This window comes from Pteropus vampyrus, unplaced genomic scaffold (genome assembly GCF_000151845.1).
Source record: "Pteropus vampyrus isolate Shadow unplaced genomic scaffold, Pvam_2.0 Scaffold453, whole genome shotgun sequence".
NCBI classification, from domain to species: domain Eukaryota; kingdom Metazoa; phylum Chordata; class Mammalia; order Chiroptera; family Pteropodidae; genus Pteropus; species Pteropus vampyrus.
Genome location: NW_011889234.1, coordinates 1,470,855 through 1,486,290, shown reverse-complemented (window position 1 = coordinate 1,486,290; position 15,436 = coordinate 1,470,855). Strand labels below are relative to the sequence as shown.

The 15,436-nt window shown below is 36.3% G+C and overlaps 1 protein-coding gene across 10 annotated transcripts in view; it reads right to left on the bottom strand.

Annotated features, from left to right (window-relative positions):
* WDPCP (WD repeat containing planar cell polarity effector) overlaps window positions 1-15,436 on the bottom strand; it is a 291,597-nt gene that overhangs the window by 261,775 nt on the left and 14,386 nt on the right. For 2 of the 10 annotated variants that reach the window (XM_023524235.1, XM_023524236.1), the window contains exon 2: window positions 10,071-10,198. The exons of the other annotated variants lie outside the window; for them this stretch is intronic. The gene's annotated coding sequence lies outside the window, so the exon portion shown is untranslated. The remainder of the gene's footprint in view (window positions 1-10,070; window positions 10,199-15,436) is intronic. 10 annotated transcript variants of the gene reach the window in all.

Sequence of the window (15,436 nt, the reverse complement as noted above, 5' to 3'; positions counted from 1 at the left end):
GCTTTAGCCTCTCTGGTTTCTCTTGGGCCCCCAATACACACCAGCCTCTTTCCCTCAAAGTATGCTCCCTACCGACAACAGAGGAACGACTCCAAATGAGCAGTTCAAAAAGACCTTTCAGAGTCTCTCATATGCCTTAAACCTCAAGTGTCTATACTGTATACAGTTATAACCACTCAGTATAACCGAGGATGTGGTTAAATGATTGGCTCCCCATCCCTCTCTTAGAAGGACCATTTTTCATTACTTTTATCAATACTGAGCAACTAATTAAAACAAACTACAGAAATAACTGGGTGCTGAAACTATGACCACAATTATTTACAATTCTCATTTTCTGATTTTGCTTTTGGTAAAACATGATTGATCTCGTTGACTTAATAGAAATATTATAAATGTGAACTTACAAAAATATCTGTAAATAAAATATCACTTTTGTTTTATACATTGCAATAAAATGAAATTTTTAATTTATAAAAAAGTTATTTGCTATTTAACCAAAAAAAATAAGTGAAAACATAACTATATCATGTACTGCCAAACAGAAATGGCAGAGGACAAAATCGTGGAGCATTTCTATAAACTTAAAATATACGAGGGATTCAAAAAACACTTATTTCCTTCCCCACTAAATAATAGCCTGATTTTTCTCTCTTCCCCTTAGCCTTCATCTCACCAACTTTCCCCTTGATTTTCCTGGTCCAGGCTATGGGAAGCTCTTGTTTTCAAGTCAGATATATTGAAAGAAGAGCTGTGAGAGTCAAAGAAGGGCTAAAGGACAAAATAAAGCCAACAGATGAAGAATTTGGGATAAGAATGATTTGCCCCAGGGATTGACCAGAGAGATACATCTAGTTAAGATGATCATTATCAAGTTTACATAGGAGAGACTGCAGTGTATATATTACACATAGGGAAAATAGAATACTAAAAACATTAGAAATGAGAATTGAAGGTTTCTCTTATTTCATGTTTTAACAAAACTTTAGTTTTATTCATATACTGTACTTTATTTGCAATATGCTAGTCATGAAGCTTAATTCAGGTTTTATTTCCTAAGGAGGTATGATATACTAGTTAGGAGCACAAGTCTAAAGTCAGAAATCCTGGGTTCAAATCTTGGCTCTGCCACTTATTAATCATGAAATCTTGGATAAATTATTTAACAACACCATACTTCACTTTCCTCATGGTAAAATGGAATAATAGCAACTACCCTATTGAGGTTGTTGTAAAGAATAAATGTGACAATACATGTAAAGAGCTTAATACAATGCCTGACACATAGTACTCAACATGTATTAGCTATTATAATTATTATTTACCAGAGTTTCAGCATTATTTCAGTACTTTTACAGGCTACTGATATTTTCTACTTACTATTTCAAAGTATCTTATGTTTGATATCTAATCATTTAAATACATTTGTAATTCTTCTTTGAAATCTGGATTCAGCTTTATGCCAGCATATTAAAAACAGCTAACCTCATATTTAACAATACCTCTGCATTAGTTTTTATTGATTTCTCAATGTATAGGATAACAATATACATTCTTAATGTTCAGTCTATTGGGAGTTAATATTGTAATACTTCATGTAAAATGCAGGAAACTTGCAATTCCCCTTCCTTAATATTATGCTATACACATAGCATGTATTACATTCACGTATGCACTTCACAATATGTTATATTTTTACCTTAAATAGAAATATATATTTTAAAGAAATTGAGAGAAATAAATATATTTGCCCATATATTTTCCATTTCTGGTGCTCTTCATTCTTCAGAAGATCCAAGTTTCAATCTGATATAATTTCCCTTCAGCCTGAAGAACTAATTCCCTTTAACATTTCTTGCAGTTCCGCTGGCAACAAAATCTCATTTTCATTTATGCAATTTTATTCTCTCTTTCCAAGTGTTGACTCCCCTTCAATTTCTTCCGGTTAATGGTCACTCTCCAGTGCCTTCAGAGAGTTGTGAGGTTTTTGTATTTTGTCCAGAATTTGTAATGGTTTTCTGCAGGATTAGTTCAACACAAGCTACTCCACTATTACTAGAAGCAGCTAATATTTTAAGATGCCAGGAAAGTTTTAAATATTCAAAGGATATTCTTGGACACATGACCACAAGGTAAAAGATGGATTATAATATTTCAAAATGATATATTCATGTTATCACTATTATTCCATAAATTGATTCATGTAGTCTATTAGGTTATAATTCAACTTAAATTATATCAGCCTTGTTTTTATTTTTCCCACAAACAATATATATACTTTACTTTGTTCCATGTAAGTAAACGTGATAATGATCATATACCTAGTACATAACCATGTACTTGGCTGTTTCTTCTACTAGAGTTTTTTGTTTGTTTGTTTAATAAACAATAGAAACCAACTCCAGTTAACTTTAACAGAAAATAAAGTCATTGCATTAAAATAAAGTAGGCCACTGAATCGATGAAAGCCTAGAGAATTAGGCTCCAGAGGAAACTAAAGGAGGTAAGGTATGATGAGAATTCTAAGCCATATACTCAGATCTCATAGCCCTTAAAACACATTGAATATTCATGCCAACTGTCCACTCTTATGGGAAACTCTCAACTCCACAGCTGCATCATCTAATCTAAGTAATTTAACATCATCACTCTTAAGTGTTAGTGTCTTGTACAGGACTGTCTGGCTCACAGTCTAACTGCCAGGGGTAGATAGTAGAGCCTACCTCACCACATTTAACAGTCCCTCAAAATAAGAAGGGAATGCATCTGTAAGTTAGTTCTAATATATTACTATTTATTATAAAATAAAGAGCATAAATGACTGACAAGGGAGCAAACAGCAGAGTAAAATCATACAATTGAGGATTTCTAAAAGTAACATGTCATGCTTGCTTCTTTCATAGTTCAGTGCTTCAAATTATTTTGGAGTTAAAGTTATACCCAACTTAAAATCAGATATATAAAGCTCTCATTTATTAAATAAAGCAAGGAGGAATTAATTCCTTTAAAAGAGGATTCTTGCATTTCGAAAGCATTCATTGCTACATTCTTTCAAATAACTCCATTACAATTAAAATAAGATTAGAATTTCGTTAACCAACGTCACCATAAAGAAAATAATAAATTTAAAAAATAAATAAAATTAGATTAAAAACCTATTTTCTTCTACTTTCTGAACTAGAACACAGATTTTGACCATTCAACTTTTGCATTTACACCCAGAGCATCATATTATTGATTTCAGATTCACACATTTTGGGGTGTCTGCCTTCAAAGAATTTACTTGACTAAACTGAAATAATTGTGCAGACATGAAACAATTTCTCTCTGGTAACTACTAAAATCAGGCTAATATAAAGTACCAGAGAGGGAACCAGTATTGAACAGGGAAAAAAAATTGTGAAAGACTGAAATTTAATGGGTGTCTTAGCTAGCTTGGCCCATTGTCTGTCATTGACGAGGCTTTTTTTATAACTCTATAGGGAGAGAAGTTAATTTGTAGAAAATTGATAACAAAACAAATGATACACCTGTCTACAGATATGTAAATCGGTCCTGATTATTGTTCATTTCAGCATTCTTTATTTGAAATATAAATATGTGATACTTCAAACAATATCATAATATCATTAGTTAATGAGTTAAATAAAATCTTGACTTGTGTTCAATTTACATTTGTATAAAAGTCATGATTATATTCTCTTTTAAAATGTATCTTTTAACAAAAATGGTCTGTTTAGTAAAGGGCTAAAATGAAAAGATAAACATACACAACTGCCACAAATGATTCTATAATACAACCTTAAAAAATAAGGCAAAGGAGAGCTGCTTAGAAGATAACTGCTAGAACTAAATAGACTAAAGATCATTGATAAAATAACTATTTCTCTATATTATATGATAGAAATAGCCTAAAAAAGCATTGGCCTCTACTATAGACACTATGTCTGTCTCTCTCCGCACATGCACACACACATATACTATGTAGTATACTGTACTCTATATATCTTATGCAGTACACAGTATATATAAACATATTACTATACGTATATAGCACGCAGTATGCAAAATGTATACATATGTATATGTACATATATATGCTATAGACACTATAAAAATGAGAACCATCCTACTATTAAATGGATAATCATTCCCACCACACAGAATAAGAATCCAGAAAATAACTATGCATCCTAGACTCCTGCATTTCACCTAGTTGTTTACTACAATGAGGAACTTAACAATTTGGCATCAAGAGTTTATTTTTTTATAGGTGTACAGTTAAGAAATTTTATTTTTCAATTAGACATTGGTTAAATATCTACCTCTAGTTAATAGCTTTCTCATAATCAATTTACAATAATAATAAAATCAGATTTTCACAGCCAGAAAACACCATGTTATTTTTAAAGCCTTCACTATGAGGTAGTTTCACAATTCAGTTTCAAACATTTCTAAAGTAATTTCAAATAATAGTAACCAAAATGCTTTTTAAAATTCCTTGGTAATAAGTTCTATTTGGTATGGTAACAGTTCACTTTAGATGCATATTTCAAACTGTTATATATAATCCTACTTAAAGAGTAATTTCCAAAGTGATATTTCCTGAAGTCAAAAGCCAGACTTCATGTCTCTAGAATAATCTTGCCTTGTAGTAGTTTTAACTTCAGTAAGTCTACATGACCCTTGCAAAGTAGTTCTGGCTGGCCTGGGCTTGTTGTAAATAGTTGGTTGAGTCAGACAGCTTTTTAAATGTCAACATACTTAACAATTCACATGATGTACAAGGAAAGTATTGTATTATAAAATACAGATGCGTTTCCTCTTGTGAAATAAAGTTAATCATTTAGGAAAGTCTACTTAAAGGAAATGGGATAGTTTTATGTTTTCTAAAAAAAAACTGAGAGAGTATCTCATCTCATTTTTCCCTCCCCTGATCCCATTCCGAACATGACCTCGAGATCAAATGTTTTATGTATGACAGAAAAAGAAACACCATTAAACAATGCAAACCTGCAAAATCTAATAGTCACATAAGCCTGTGGAATTTCAAAAAACTGTTCTATATTTTTAATATTGAAAATAATCAAATAACTTTATGTTAAATACAAACTTTCAAAGCTCCTTAGTATATCCCCTCTAAAATTTTAAACAAATATACTTGATATGAAAAATAGCATTTTATCCAAATATCAAATATACTGAGTATTTGAACAGCAAACACAAACAGACCTAATCCCAATTACAGACTATGTTGTGAAATGTTAATGTATTTAAATTTTTTAATTATACATGGAATTAACTGAAATATTGCACTTTAAACAATTAGTTATTAATATTTCAGTCATGTCAAATAACAAGAACACATGAACAAATGATATTCAATGCAGAAAATTTTCAAAGGCAAATTATAAGTTGTGAGAAGTCTAGTTTGGCTTCTGGAAAATGTTAACTGCTAGTCTACACAGATATTCACGGAAGTTTTGAATAGCTCTTTTAAGGAAAATACTAAATGATGATGCTGTAAACACATAAAAGTTTAAGAAAATATACTGAGTAATATTTACACCTCTTAATCAGGCCATATTAATATGGCAGACTTAATTAACAGTCATGGTTTCACAGAATTTTTAGTGAATACAAGGTATTAAATAATTGAAAATCCTTGCCCTAGTTTTACATCGATTTTCAGCATTATCATTATTTAAAATTATCGCAATATTAACAGTCTCAAAATAACACAGGAAGTAAATCACTTAGCTTACATTGCCTACAGAGTAGGGCTTGGTTCTGGAAGGATGAAGAACCAGGATGCAGATACACATTACCAACTATATCCTCAGATGCCACTTAGAGAAATTGCCCTCTCCACCAACCCTACTAGAAGGAGAGCTAGCCACAGAATATTCCAATGAAAAGGAGTAATACGTGTTCTGAAAATTATGATTCCAGCTGCTCTTCCATATACCTGAGTGAGCTGAGAATGAGCACCTGACATAGTTTAGAGATTGGTAAGCAAACTATGAGGGGCTTGGTAGAAGCTCTGCCCAAATAACAATGGTGACAACCTCCCAGGCTGGCCTACCTATATCTATCTGTCTGTCTATTCTCTTTCTATTCTCTCACTCTCTGTGCTCTCTCTTTCTCTCTCCCCCTCCATCCCTCCATCTCTCCAGAACTATAGCTACACCAAACAGTTAAGAATAGGAAGAAAACAAAGATTTAAAAGGAAGTCAAGTTATTAGTAGATCTGTGAACTCCTAAGGCTAGATGGACAGTTAGTTAACCAAGAATCCATAACTTTCTGAGACTCTAGAATGGCCTATTAGTCCTATTCTCCATGAAGCTCACATAATTGTTCTATTTATTCTTTTCATGGGAAAGGAGAGTGGGATTGGAATCTCAGTTTGGCTTTTTCCTGGGTTTCCTTGAGGTCTTGCCAAGTGGCTGAAATTTGTCTTTTTATTAATCTGTGTATCCTTACAGTATGGCTTCTCATTACAAAGTATCTGAGGTGATCTCTGTTCCTAAAAAAAATAAGAGTGCTAAATAAAATAATTTGTTTTTATTTTAGCTCATTTCCTCTCATTATGCCAAATTAGAAAAAAGTCATTATCATTTACTTAAAGAAAACCCTTAATTCACTAATGTAATCCACTGAATAACATAAGAAACCACAAGTCTCTACTGCTTAGATAATCAGATAGAGTGATACTGTGATATAATAAGAAATATATATTTGGTCTTCCTCCCTGGTTTCTGACATAAGAACTTCTAAAACCCTTGGAGTTTCCTGAGTGATAAGAGTGCCTTTGGTATACCAATGAGATGACTCTTCGCTGAGGTGCTCTGAAATAGCTTCAGGATGGGTGCTCGTCTCCAGAAAGACCAAAGCATGAAGAGGGTTGAAACTTTCAGCTCCACCCCAGGATCTCCAGGGAAGAAAGAGAAGCTGGAGATTGAGTTAACATTAGCCAGTGATTTAATCAACCAGTCTATATAATGAAGCCTCCATAACAACTCCTAAACTACAGAGTTCGGAAAACTTCCAGGTTTTTGAACACATCAAGGTGTTGGGAGGGTGACACACCCAAAGAAAACATGAAAGTTCCATACCCCTTCCTTCATACCTTTTCCTATGCATCTCTTCCATTTGGCTGTTCCTGGATTGTATCTTTTATAATAAATCAGTGACAGCAAATAAACTGTTTTCTTCAGTTCTGTCAGCCATCCTAGCAAATTACTGAACCTGAGGCAGGGTCATAGAAACCTCTAATTTATAGCCAGTTAGTCAGAAGTATAGGAGAAGAGGCCTGGGCTTATGAGGGCTCTGAAATAGGGGCAGTCTTGTGGGAGTAAGCCCTTATCCTGCAGAGTCTTGCTAACTCTAGGTAGGATCAGAATTGAACTGAATTATAGACACCAGTTGGTGTATGAAGAAAACAGGATAATTTTTTGGTATAGAAAACCCACATATTTGGTGTCAGAAGTGTTGGTAGTAAGAAACAGTATGATAGGTAGACAAATAGATGTAGATTAAGAATGGAAAACTTATAGTAGAATGCCATCTAATAAATATTGAAGAAATGACAGAGTTTGAAAAGCATTTTACAATCATAGTAATAACTAAATCAGGGAAAGAGCATCAGTGACTACTAAAACTATAGGTTAAAGTTTGATGGGAAACAAGATATTAATATACTCTCAAAGTATGTCTCCAATGATTACTTATTAATTACAAAGGGAAAATAAGATAATTTTACAATGGAGAAATCTGGTGAACAATACAAATGATTGCAAGTAACTTCACAAATAAAACAAGCTGATGTAATGCCCAGATAAAGCCACATCTCTTACACAGTATTCCTACAAAAATACATAACCTGAATTCAATTAAGAGAAACTTCAAACGAACACAAATTGAGGGACGGTGTACAAAATAACTAGCCTATACACTTCAAAAATGCAATATCATAAAAGAGAGAGCTAATGAACTGTCCCAGACCACAGGAAATTAGAGATTCCTCATATTGGAGAAAAAAATGTTATAGGACATTGAGACAACTGGCAGAAAGTGAACATGAGAGTATATATATAAGAATATATATTTATATCATCCCAGTTCCTGATACAGGGCTCCTAAAACCCTTGTAAATAGGGGTGCTAGGAGAATCTTTTGTTCTAATATTTAGTCTTTGACCCTAGTTGTTGGCAAAGAGCTCCTAAAACTTATAATTTCCTAACAGGTAAGAGAACTAGGAACAAATCTTTTGTTTCAATATTTAGCCTTTGTCCCCAGTTTCTGATACAGGGCTCCTAAATCCCTTGGAATTGTCTAGGTGATATGAGTGTATTTTGTTCTAAATGAGAAAACTCTGGGTGGGCTCCTGTATGGTTTTTGAATGGGGGCTGGTCACCAGAAAGACCAAGCCATGATTAGAAGCTGGGAATTTTCATCTCTTCCTCCCATTCTCTATAGAGGGTAGAGAGACTGGAAATGGAGTTGGTAAACTGATCATGTCTACATGATGAAGACTCCATAAAAATGCCAATACTATGTGGTTCAAAGAGCTTCCAGGTTGCTGACCACATCCATGAACTGGGATGATGATGTATCCCAATTCCACAGAGACAGAAGCTCCTGTGCTGAAGAACCTCCCAGACTTCACCCTATGTATCATTTATTTGGCTGTCCATATTTATCATATCCTTTATTATATAATAAACTAATACACAGAAGTAGGCGATTCCCTGAGTTCTGTGAGCTGTTCTAGCAAATAACTGAATCCAAGGAGGAGGTCATGGGAACTGCCGATTTGTAGCCAAGTGGGACAGAAGTTATGGGTAACCTAAGGACCTAACTCTTGCTTCTGGTATTGAACTAGGAGGCAGACTCATGGGACTGAGCCCTAAAGTTGTGTGATCTGATGCTATCTCCAGGTGGATAGTGTCAGAAGTAAACTGTAAGACACTCAGCTGATGTTGCAGAATTGCTTGGTATGGGCAAGAATTCCCACCATTTGATGACTAGAAATGTCACAAGTGAAGTGCTCTGTATAAGTAGTAAAGGAGAAATACAGAAGAAAGACTGAGTTTTCCCTACGAAATAGTATGCATCGATGTTACATTTCTGGATTTTATAATTGTATGATGGTTATTGGTAAAAATGTCCTTGTTCTTGGAAAATATTCACTAAAGAATATAGGGGTATAAAACAGCATGATGTCTTCAACTTATTCTCAAATGGTTCAGAAAAAAATAGCATTTGGAGGGGGAGTAGAGAGAAAGAGAGAGAGAACGTGTGTGATAAAGCACGGATCCCCAACACCAGGCCAAGAACCGGCACTGGTACCAGAGTGGGGCCTGTTAGGAACCAGGCCTCACAGCAGGAGCTGAGTAGCAGGCAAGTGATTAAAGAAGCTTCATCTATATATGCAGCTGCTCCCCAGCACTAGCATCACCACCTCAGTTCCGCCTCAGATCATCAGGCATTAGATTCTCATAGGACTGTAAACTCTGTTATGAACTGCACATGTGAGCGATCTAGGTTGCACATGCCTTATGAGAATCTAATGCCTGATAACCTGAGGTGGAGCTGAGGCTGTGATGTTAGTACTGGGGAATGGCTGCAAATACAGATTGACATTAGCACAGAGACCATAATAAATCAACTGCTTGTAGACTCATATCATATCCTACCAGTGAATGGCAGGTGATGATTAAGCTACATCTGATGACAGGCTTTATAGTGGCAAGTGGGTTGATGCACTTCAATTGTACAGTTGCATCTGGTGCCAGGCTGTCAGAATCTGACATTTATTTCAGTCCGTGCATGGCCCCGCCATTATTTTATTTACCACATCTGTCCGCGCTGCATTCCCACACTGCACACTTCTCGGTCACAGTTTTGGTAAGCCCACAAGCTAACTCTAGCCAAAATGAGTAAAAAAACAAACGCCACTGGAGAGCTTATTTGAAAAGGGGGAAAGATCCAATGATAAGACAGCAGAAAACTCCAAGACCTCAACAGAAAGCATGCTGTATTTAAAAGTAAATGCCAAGAGTCCTACTTAAATCATGGGTCCATTGCAAGGTGATTCACATTCTCCAAGACCACTTTGTGTAATATGTGGTGACCAGCTATCCAACGAAGCTATGAAATCTTCAAAACTGCTTCACCACATGGAAACCAAGCACCCTGCAATAAAGACAAGCCTTTAGAGTTTTTCAAAAGAAAGAAACATGAACATGAAGAACAGAAGCAATTATTGAAGAATACCACTTCATCAAGTGTCTGCACTGAGAGCGTCATCCTTAGTGGCTAACTATATTGCTAAAGCTAAGAAGCCCTTTACTATTGTGAAAAGTTGATCCTGCCTGCTGCTAAGGACATGTGTTGTGAACATTTAAGAAAGGCTATAGTTCAAATTGTGGCACATGTTCCTCTGTCTACCACCATAACTAGATGAACTGATGAAACAGCAGAGGATACTGAGGCACAATTATTAGAGAGGATTAATGAGTCACTGTGGTATACAATCCAGGGTGACCACAAGGCAACAATGCTTGCTTCTAGGCAATATCTTTTTCAGGAGGATGTGCATGAGGATATGTTATATGTGCTTTTGCTGCCAACCAACACCATAGCTGCAGAACTATTCAAGTCTGTGAATGTACATATCAGGAAACTGAATTGGTCATTTTGTGTCGGTATACGCATGGACAGAGCAGCTGCTGTGACCGGATGGCTTTCTGGTTTCACTACTCAGGTCAAAGAAGTCGCTTTGAATGAGAGTCTACACACTATGTCATCCACGGAGAAATGCTGGCTAGCTGAAATCACCTGAACTTAACATTTTCCAGGATGTGATTAAAATGATCAACTACATTAAAGTACGTGCCCTTAACTCACATCTCTTTGCTCAGCTCTGTGAGGAGATGGACACAGAGCACACGTCTTCTCTCATACATAGAAGTGAGATGGCTTTCTAAAGGTAGATCACTGGCCAGAGGTTTTGGGTTATGAGAGCCACTCCAAAGATTTTAGAAAAAGAGTCACCACTAGCAGCACATTTCAGTGACACAGAATGGGCTGCAAAACTTGCACTTGTGTGATATATTCAACCTGCTTAACCAACTCAATCTGTCACTTCAGGGGAGAACAACGACTGTGTTCAAGTCAGGAGATAAAGTGGCTGCATTCAAAGCCAAACTGGAATTACGGAGGCAATGAGTGAACATGGGATTTTTGACATGTTTCAAACATTAGCAGAGATTTTGAAAGAGAATGAGCCAGGGCCTTCTTTCTCCCAGCTGGTACATGATCACCTATCTCAGCTTTCAAATGAGTTTGAACATTACTTCCCTACCACAAAAGACCCCCAAACTGGGAAGGAATGGTTCCGCAATCTATTTGTGAATAAGTCAGGTGAAACATTTTTGTGTCAAAAGAGAATCAACTGCTTGAGATTGCAAATGACGGTGACCTTAAAAGTATGTTTGAGACAACTTCAAATCTCCACATGTTCTGGATTAAAATCAAGGCAGAATATCCTGAGATTGCCACAAAAGCACTGAAAAGCCTGCTTCCATTTCCAACATCCTAACTTTGTGAGGTAGAGTTTTCTGCAGTGAAAGCAACCAAACCAAGATTACAGAGTAGACTGGACGTAAGCAACACACTTCGGGTGTCACTGTCTCCCATTACCCACAGATGGGACCAACTAGTTGCAGGAAAACAAGCTCTGGGCTCCTAATGATTCTTCATTATGGTGAGTTATATAATTATTTCATTATGTATTACAATGTAATAATAATAGAAATAAAGTATACAGTAAAGGTAATGTGCTTGAATCATCCTGAAACCATTCCTCCCACCTCCTGGTCCATGGAAAAACTGTCTTCCATGAAACCAGTCCCTGGTGCCAAAAAGTTTGGGGACTGCTATGATAAAGCAACTGTAACAGAATGATAATTGGTAAATCTGGGTGAGAGGACTCAGAGAAGAACTTTGTATTATTCTTATAATTCTTCAGTACATTTAAAAAATAGCGGAACTCGCAAAAAGAGGAGGAGTTCCTGTTTACCAAAAGAAAGTAAGGATTAAAAACAAGACTAGTAGGCATATGAAGCTATGTTAGGAGAGAAAAGGTGTGGTGCAGGATGAGGGACACCAGGAGGAGCCCAGGAAATAACCTGGGTTGAGGAGAAAACATTATAAGATTGGAGAAGACAAGGTGGTTAGAATTCTCTGGAGAGAAGAGAGCCACACACAGAGAGAACTCCAGAGACCTTCATAGGGTCCTCCTTGAGAATCCAACTGAGTACTAACAGTACCTGCATATGAGGAAATTTCATAAGGCCAGAGAAAGAAAGACCAGAAACACTTAGAGATCAGTGCTTGGCCCGCATATGGGTCACAGAAAAATTTTGTGATTCACAGTAATTGGGTAGAAAATCCGGATAAGTCTTGCCTCAGGAGTGGGGAATTATTGGCCCTAGACTGAGCACTACTTAGATACTACCTAGTAAATCTTAAAAGCAAGTCTTGAAAGTCTCAAACTATTTTCAGGTAACTTAACTGCATCTCAGACTAAGTTTAAAATTTTTTATAGAAAAATAAAAATATCCAACACCCAGAAAGATAATATTTACAGTGTCTGGTATTCAATAAAAAATTACCAAATATCCAACGAAACATAAAATTATAATCAATAAGGGAAAAAGGTCAAAACCAACCCAGCTCTGACAAAAATATTAAGATATTATAATTAAAAGACTAGAACATTAAAACAATTATAATGTATTATATATTCAAAAAATTTAGTAGATATGAAAGATATAAAAAGACCCAGATAAAGCTTCTAGAGATGAAACCTGTAATACATGAGATGAAAAATACAATGGATGAAATTAACAGATTAGCTGTTAGACATAGCAATTAAACTTCACAACATAAAAACTGGAAAGAAAAAATAATTTAAATAATGAACAGAGAGCATCATTGAAACATGAAACATAAAAAAACTACAGCAAGGCATATCATAATCAAATTACTTAAAACCAGTGATAAAAAAGGCACTTAAGTACAAAAGACAACAGCAGGAGACATCACAAACAAAGCAAATAAAAAGACAGTAGACCATCATCTTTAAAGTACTGAAAGAAAAAACTGTCAGCCCAGTGAAGACGTCTTTCAAAATCAAAGTTAAAAGACTTTTCAGGCACACAAAGCTGAGAAAATATTTCACCATCCATTTCACATTATAATATTTTAGGCAGAAGGAAAATAAATCACCATATTAGAAATGTGGATCTACACAATGAAAGTATTGACAAGGAAAACTATATAAGTATTAGATATTTTTCTCATTATTTACATCTCTTTAAAAGATAACTGTTTAAACAAAAATAATAACAATGTAGTATGCGGTTTCTAACATGTAGAAGTAAAATCTAAGACAACCAGAGAGGCGGAAAAATGGCGTAGATTCATCCCTCTTGCAACCAAATCAAAGTTGTGACAGAAACATGGAACAAACAGCAAGCGAAGTCACCTGGGATCTATATGAACAGGAGCACTACAACTAGAGAGAGAAGAAAGAAATCACCCTGCAATGGCATAAAGTAGGAGATGGCAAAGACGCAAGGCTGCCTGGTCTCAAGCGGCTGAGTGGGACAGAGGCTATGGCGGCAGCAGCCAGCAGCTGCAGATGCCTTTTAAAAAAACCGTGTCCACGAGTGGACTTTTGTGGTGATGGACATGCTCGCTCTGAGCACCAGCACCAGGTCAGCTGCACAGGGAAGGAAAAGGGCATCAGGAACTTACAGGGGGACATTGAGTTGTTGGAGTGAGGGCCAGCAGCAAGGCTATCTCCCAGCCAGAAGTGCGAGCGGTATCCTCTGTTGAACCCTCCCCACTCCCACTGTGCAGACTCAGCGCCACTATAGCTGAGATGTCATCAAACTGAATAACAGAAGGTGTTCTGCCCAGAGGATTCCCTTAAACTCCACCTCCTCCAACTTACGACCCCACCCAAGCCACATGTAGTTCTGTTCTCGGAGTGCCCCTTGCTGAGAAGTGCCAAGACTCACACTGGTGACAGCTGGCCTCGGTTTCTAGTGTGGCCTCTTAAGGCAACTAGAAGCACAACATCCGCGGATTGCTCGCTGAATCTTAACAGGTGGCCCCAGAGGGGAACAGGCTGGGGCTAAACTTGGCCTGCAGCCGAACTCCTCTCAGGACTGTGCCACTGGACACCTACTTCACAAATCCACACTAATAAGACCAGGAGACTTAGGAGCTTTACTTAGAACATAGAAATAGACACAGAAAGGTAGCCAATATGGGAAGACAAAGAAGCAGAAACCATATGAGAAAACACAAGAGATCCAAGAATAATGGAGTCAAGCAATCTAACAGAGGCAGAGTTCAAAACACTGGTTAGAAAGATGCTCAATGAACTTAAGGGAAGTGTAGATGAACTCAGTGAGAACTTTAACAAATAGATAAAAAAAAAAATACAAATTGAAATGGAAATAAAAAGGAACCAGTCAGAAATGAAGAACACATTATCTGAGATGAAGAGTATATTAGAGGGAATAAACAATGGATAAAGAAGAGGACTGAACCACTGATACATAGGTTGGGGAAGCCAAGGACACTCAATTAAAATGGCAAGAAAAAAGAAGCAAGACTATAATAATAATTTAAGGAACATATGGGACACTATTAAATGTATAAGTATCTGTGTCATAGGGGTACCTGAAGGAAAACAAGAAGCTGAAGAGCTATCTGAAGAAATAATGATGGAAAACTTCCCTAGCCAGGTGAAGGAAATAGACATACAACCCCAGGAAGCTCAGAGAGTCCCAAAAAAGATGAACCCAAAGAGGCCTACACCAAGACACATTATAATTAAAATGCCAAAGGTTAAATACAGAGAGAAAATCTTAAAAGCAGCAAGAGAAAAGCAGTTAGTTACCTACCAGGGTGCACTCATAAGACTGGCAGCTGATTTCTCAAAAGAAACTATGCAGGACAGAAGGGCTTGGCACAAAATATTCAACGTGATGAAAACCCAGGATTTACAACCAAGAATACTTCATCCGGCAAAGCTATCATTTAGAGTTGAAGGACAGATAAAAAGCTTCCCAGACAAAAATCAACTAAAGGAATTCAACACCAAACCAGTATCACAGGAAATGTTGGAGGGACTTCTTTAAGAAGAAAAAACATGCATCAAAAATATGAATAAAGAATGGCAATAACTACATTCCTATCAACAAGTACTTCAAATAGAAAAGAATTAAGAGCTCCAATCAAAAGATAGAGTGGCGGAATGGATAAGAAAACAAGACTCCCACATATGCTGCCTACTAAAGACTCACTTTAGATTAAAAGACACACACAGACTAAAAGGAAGGGGATGGAAAA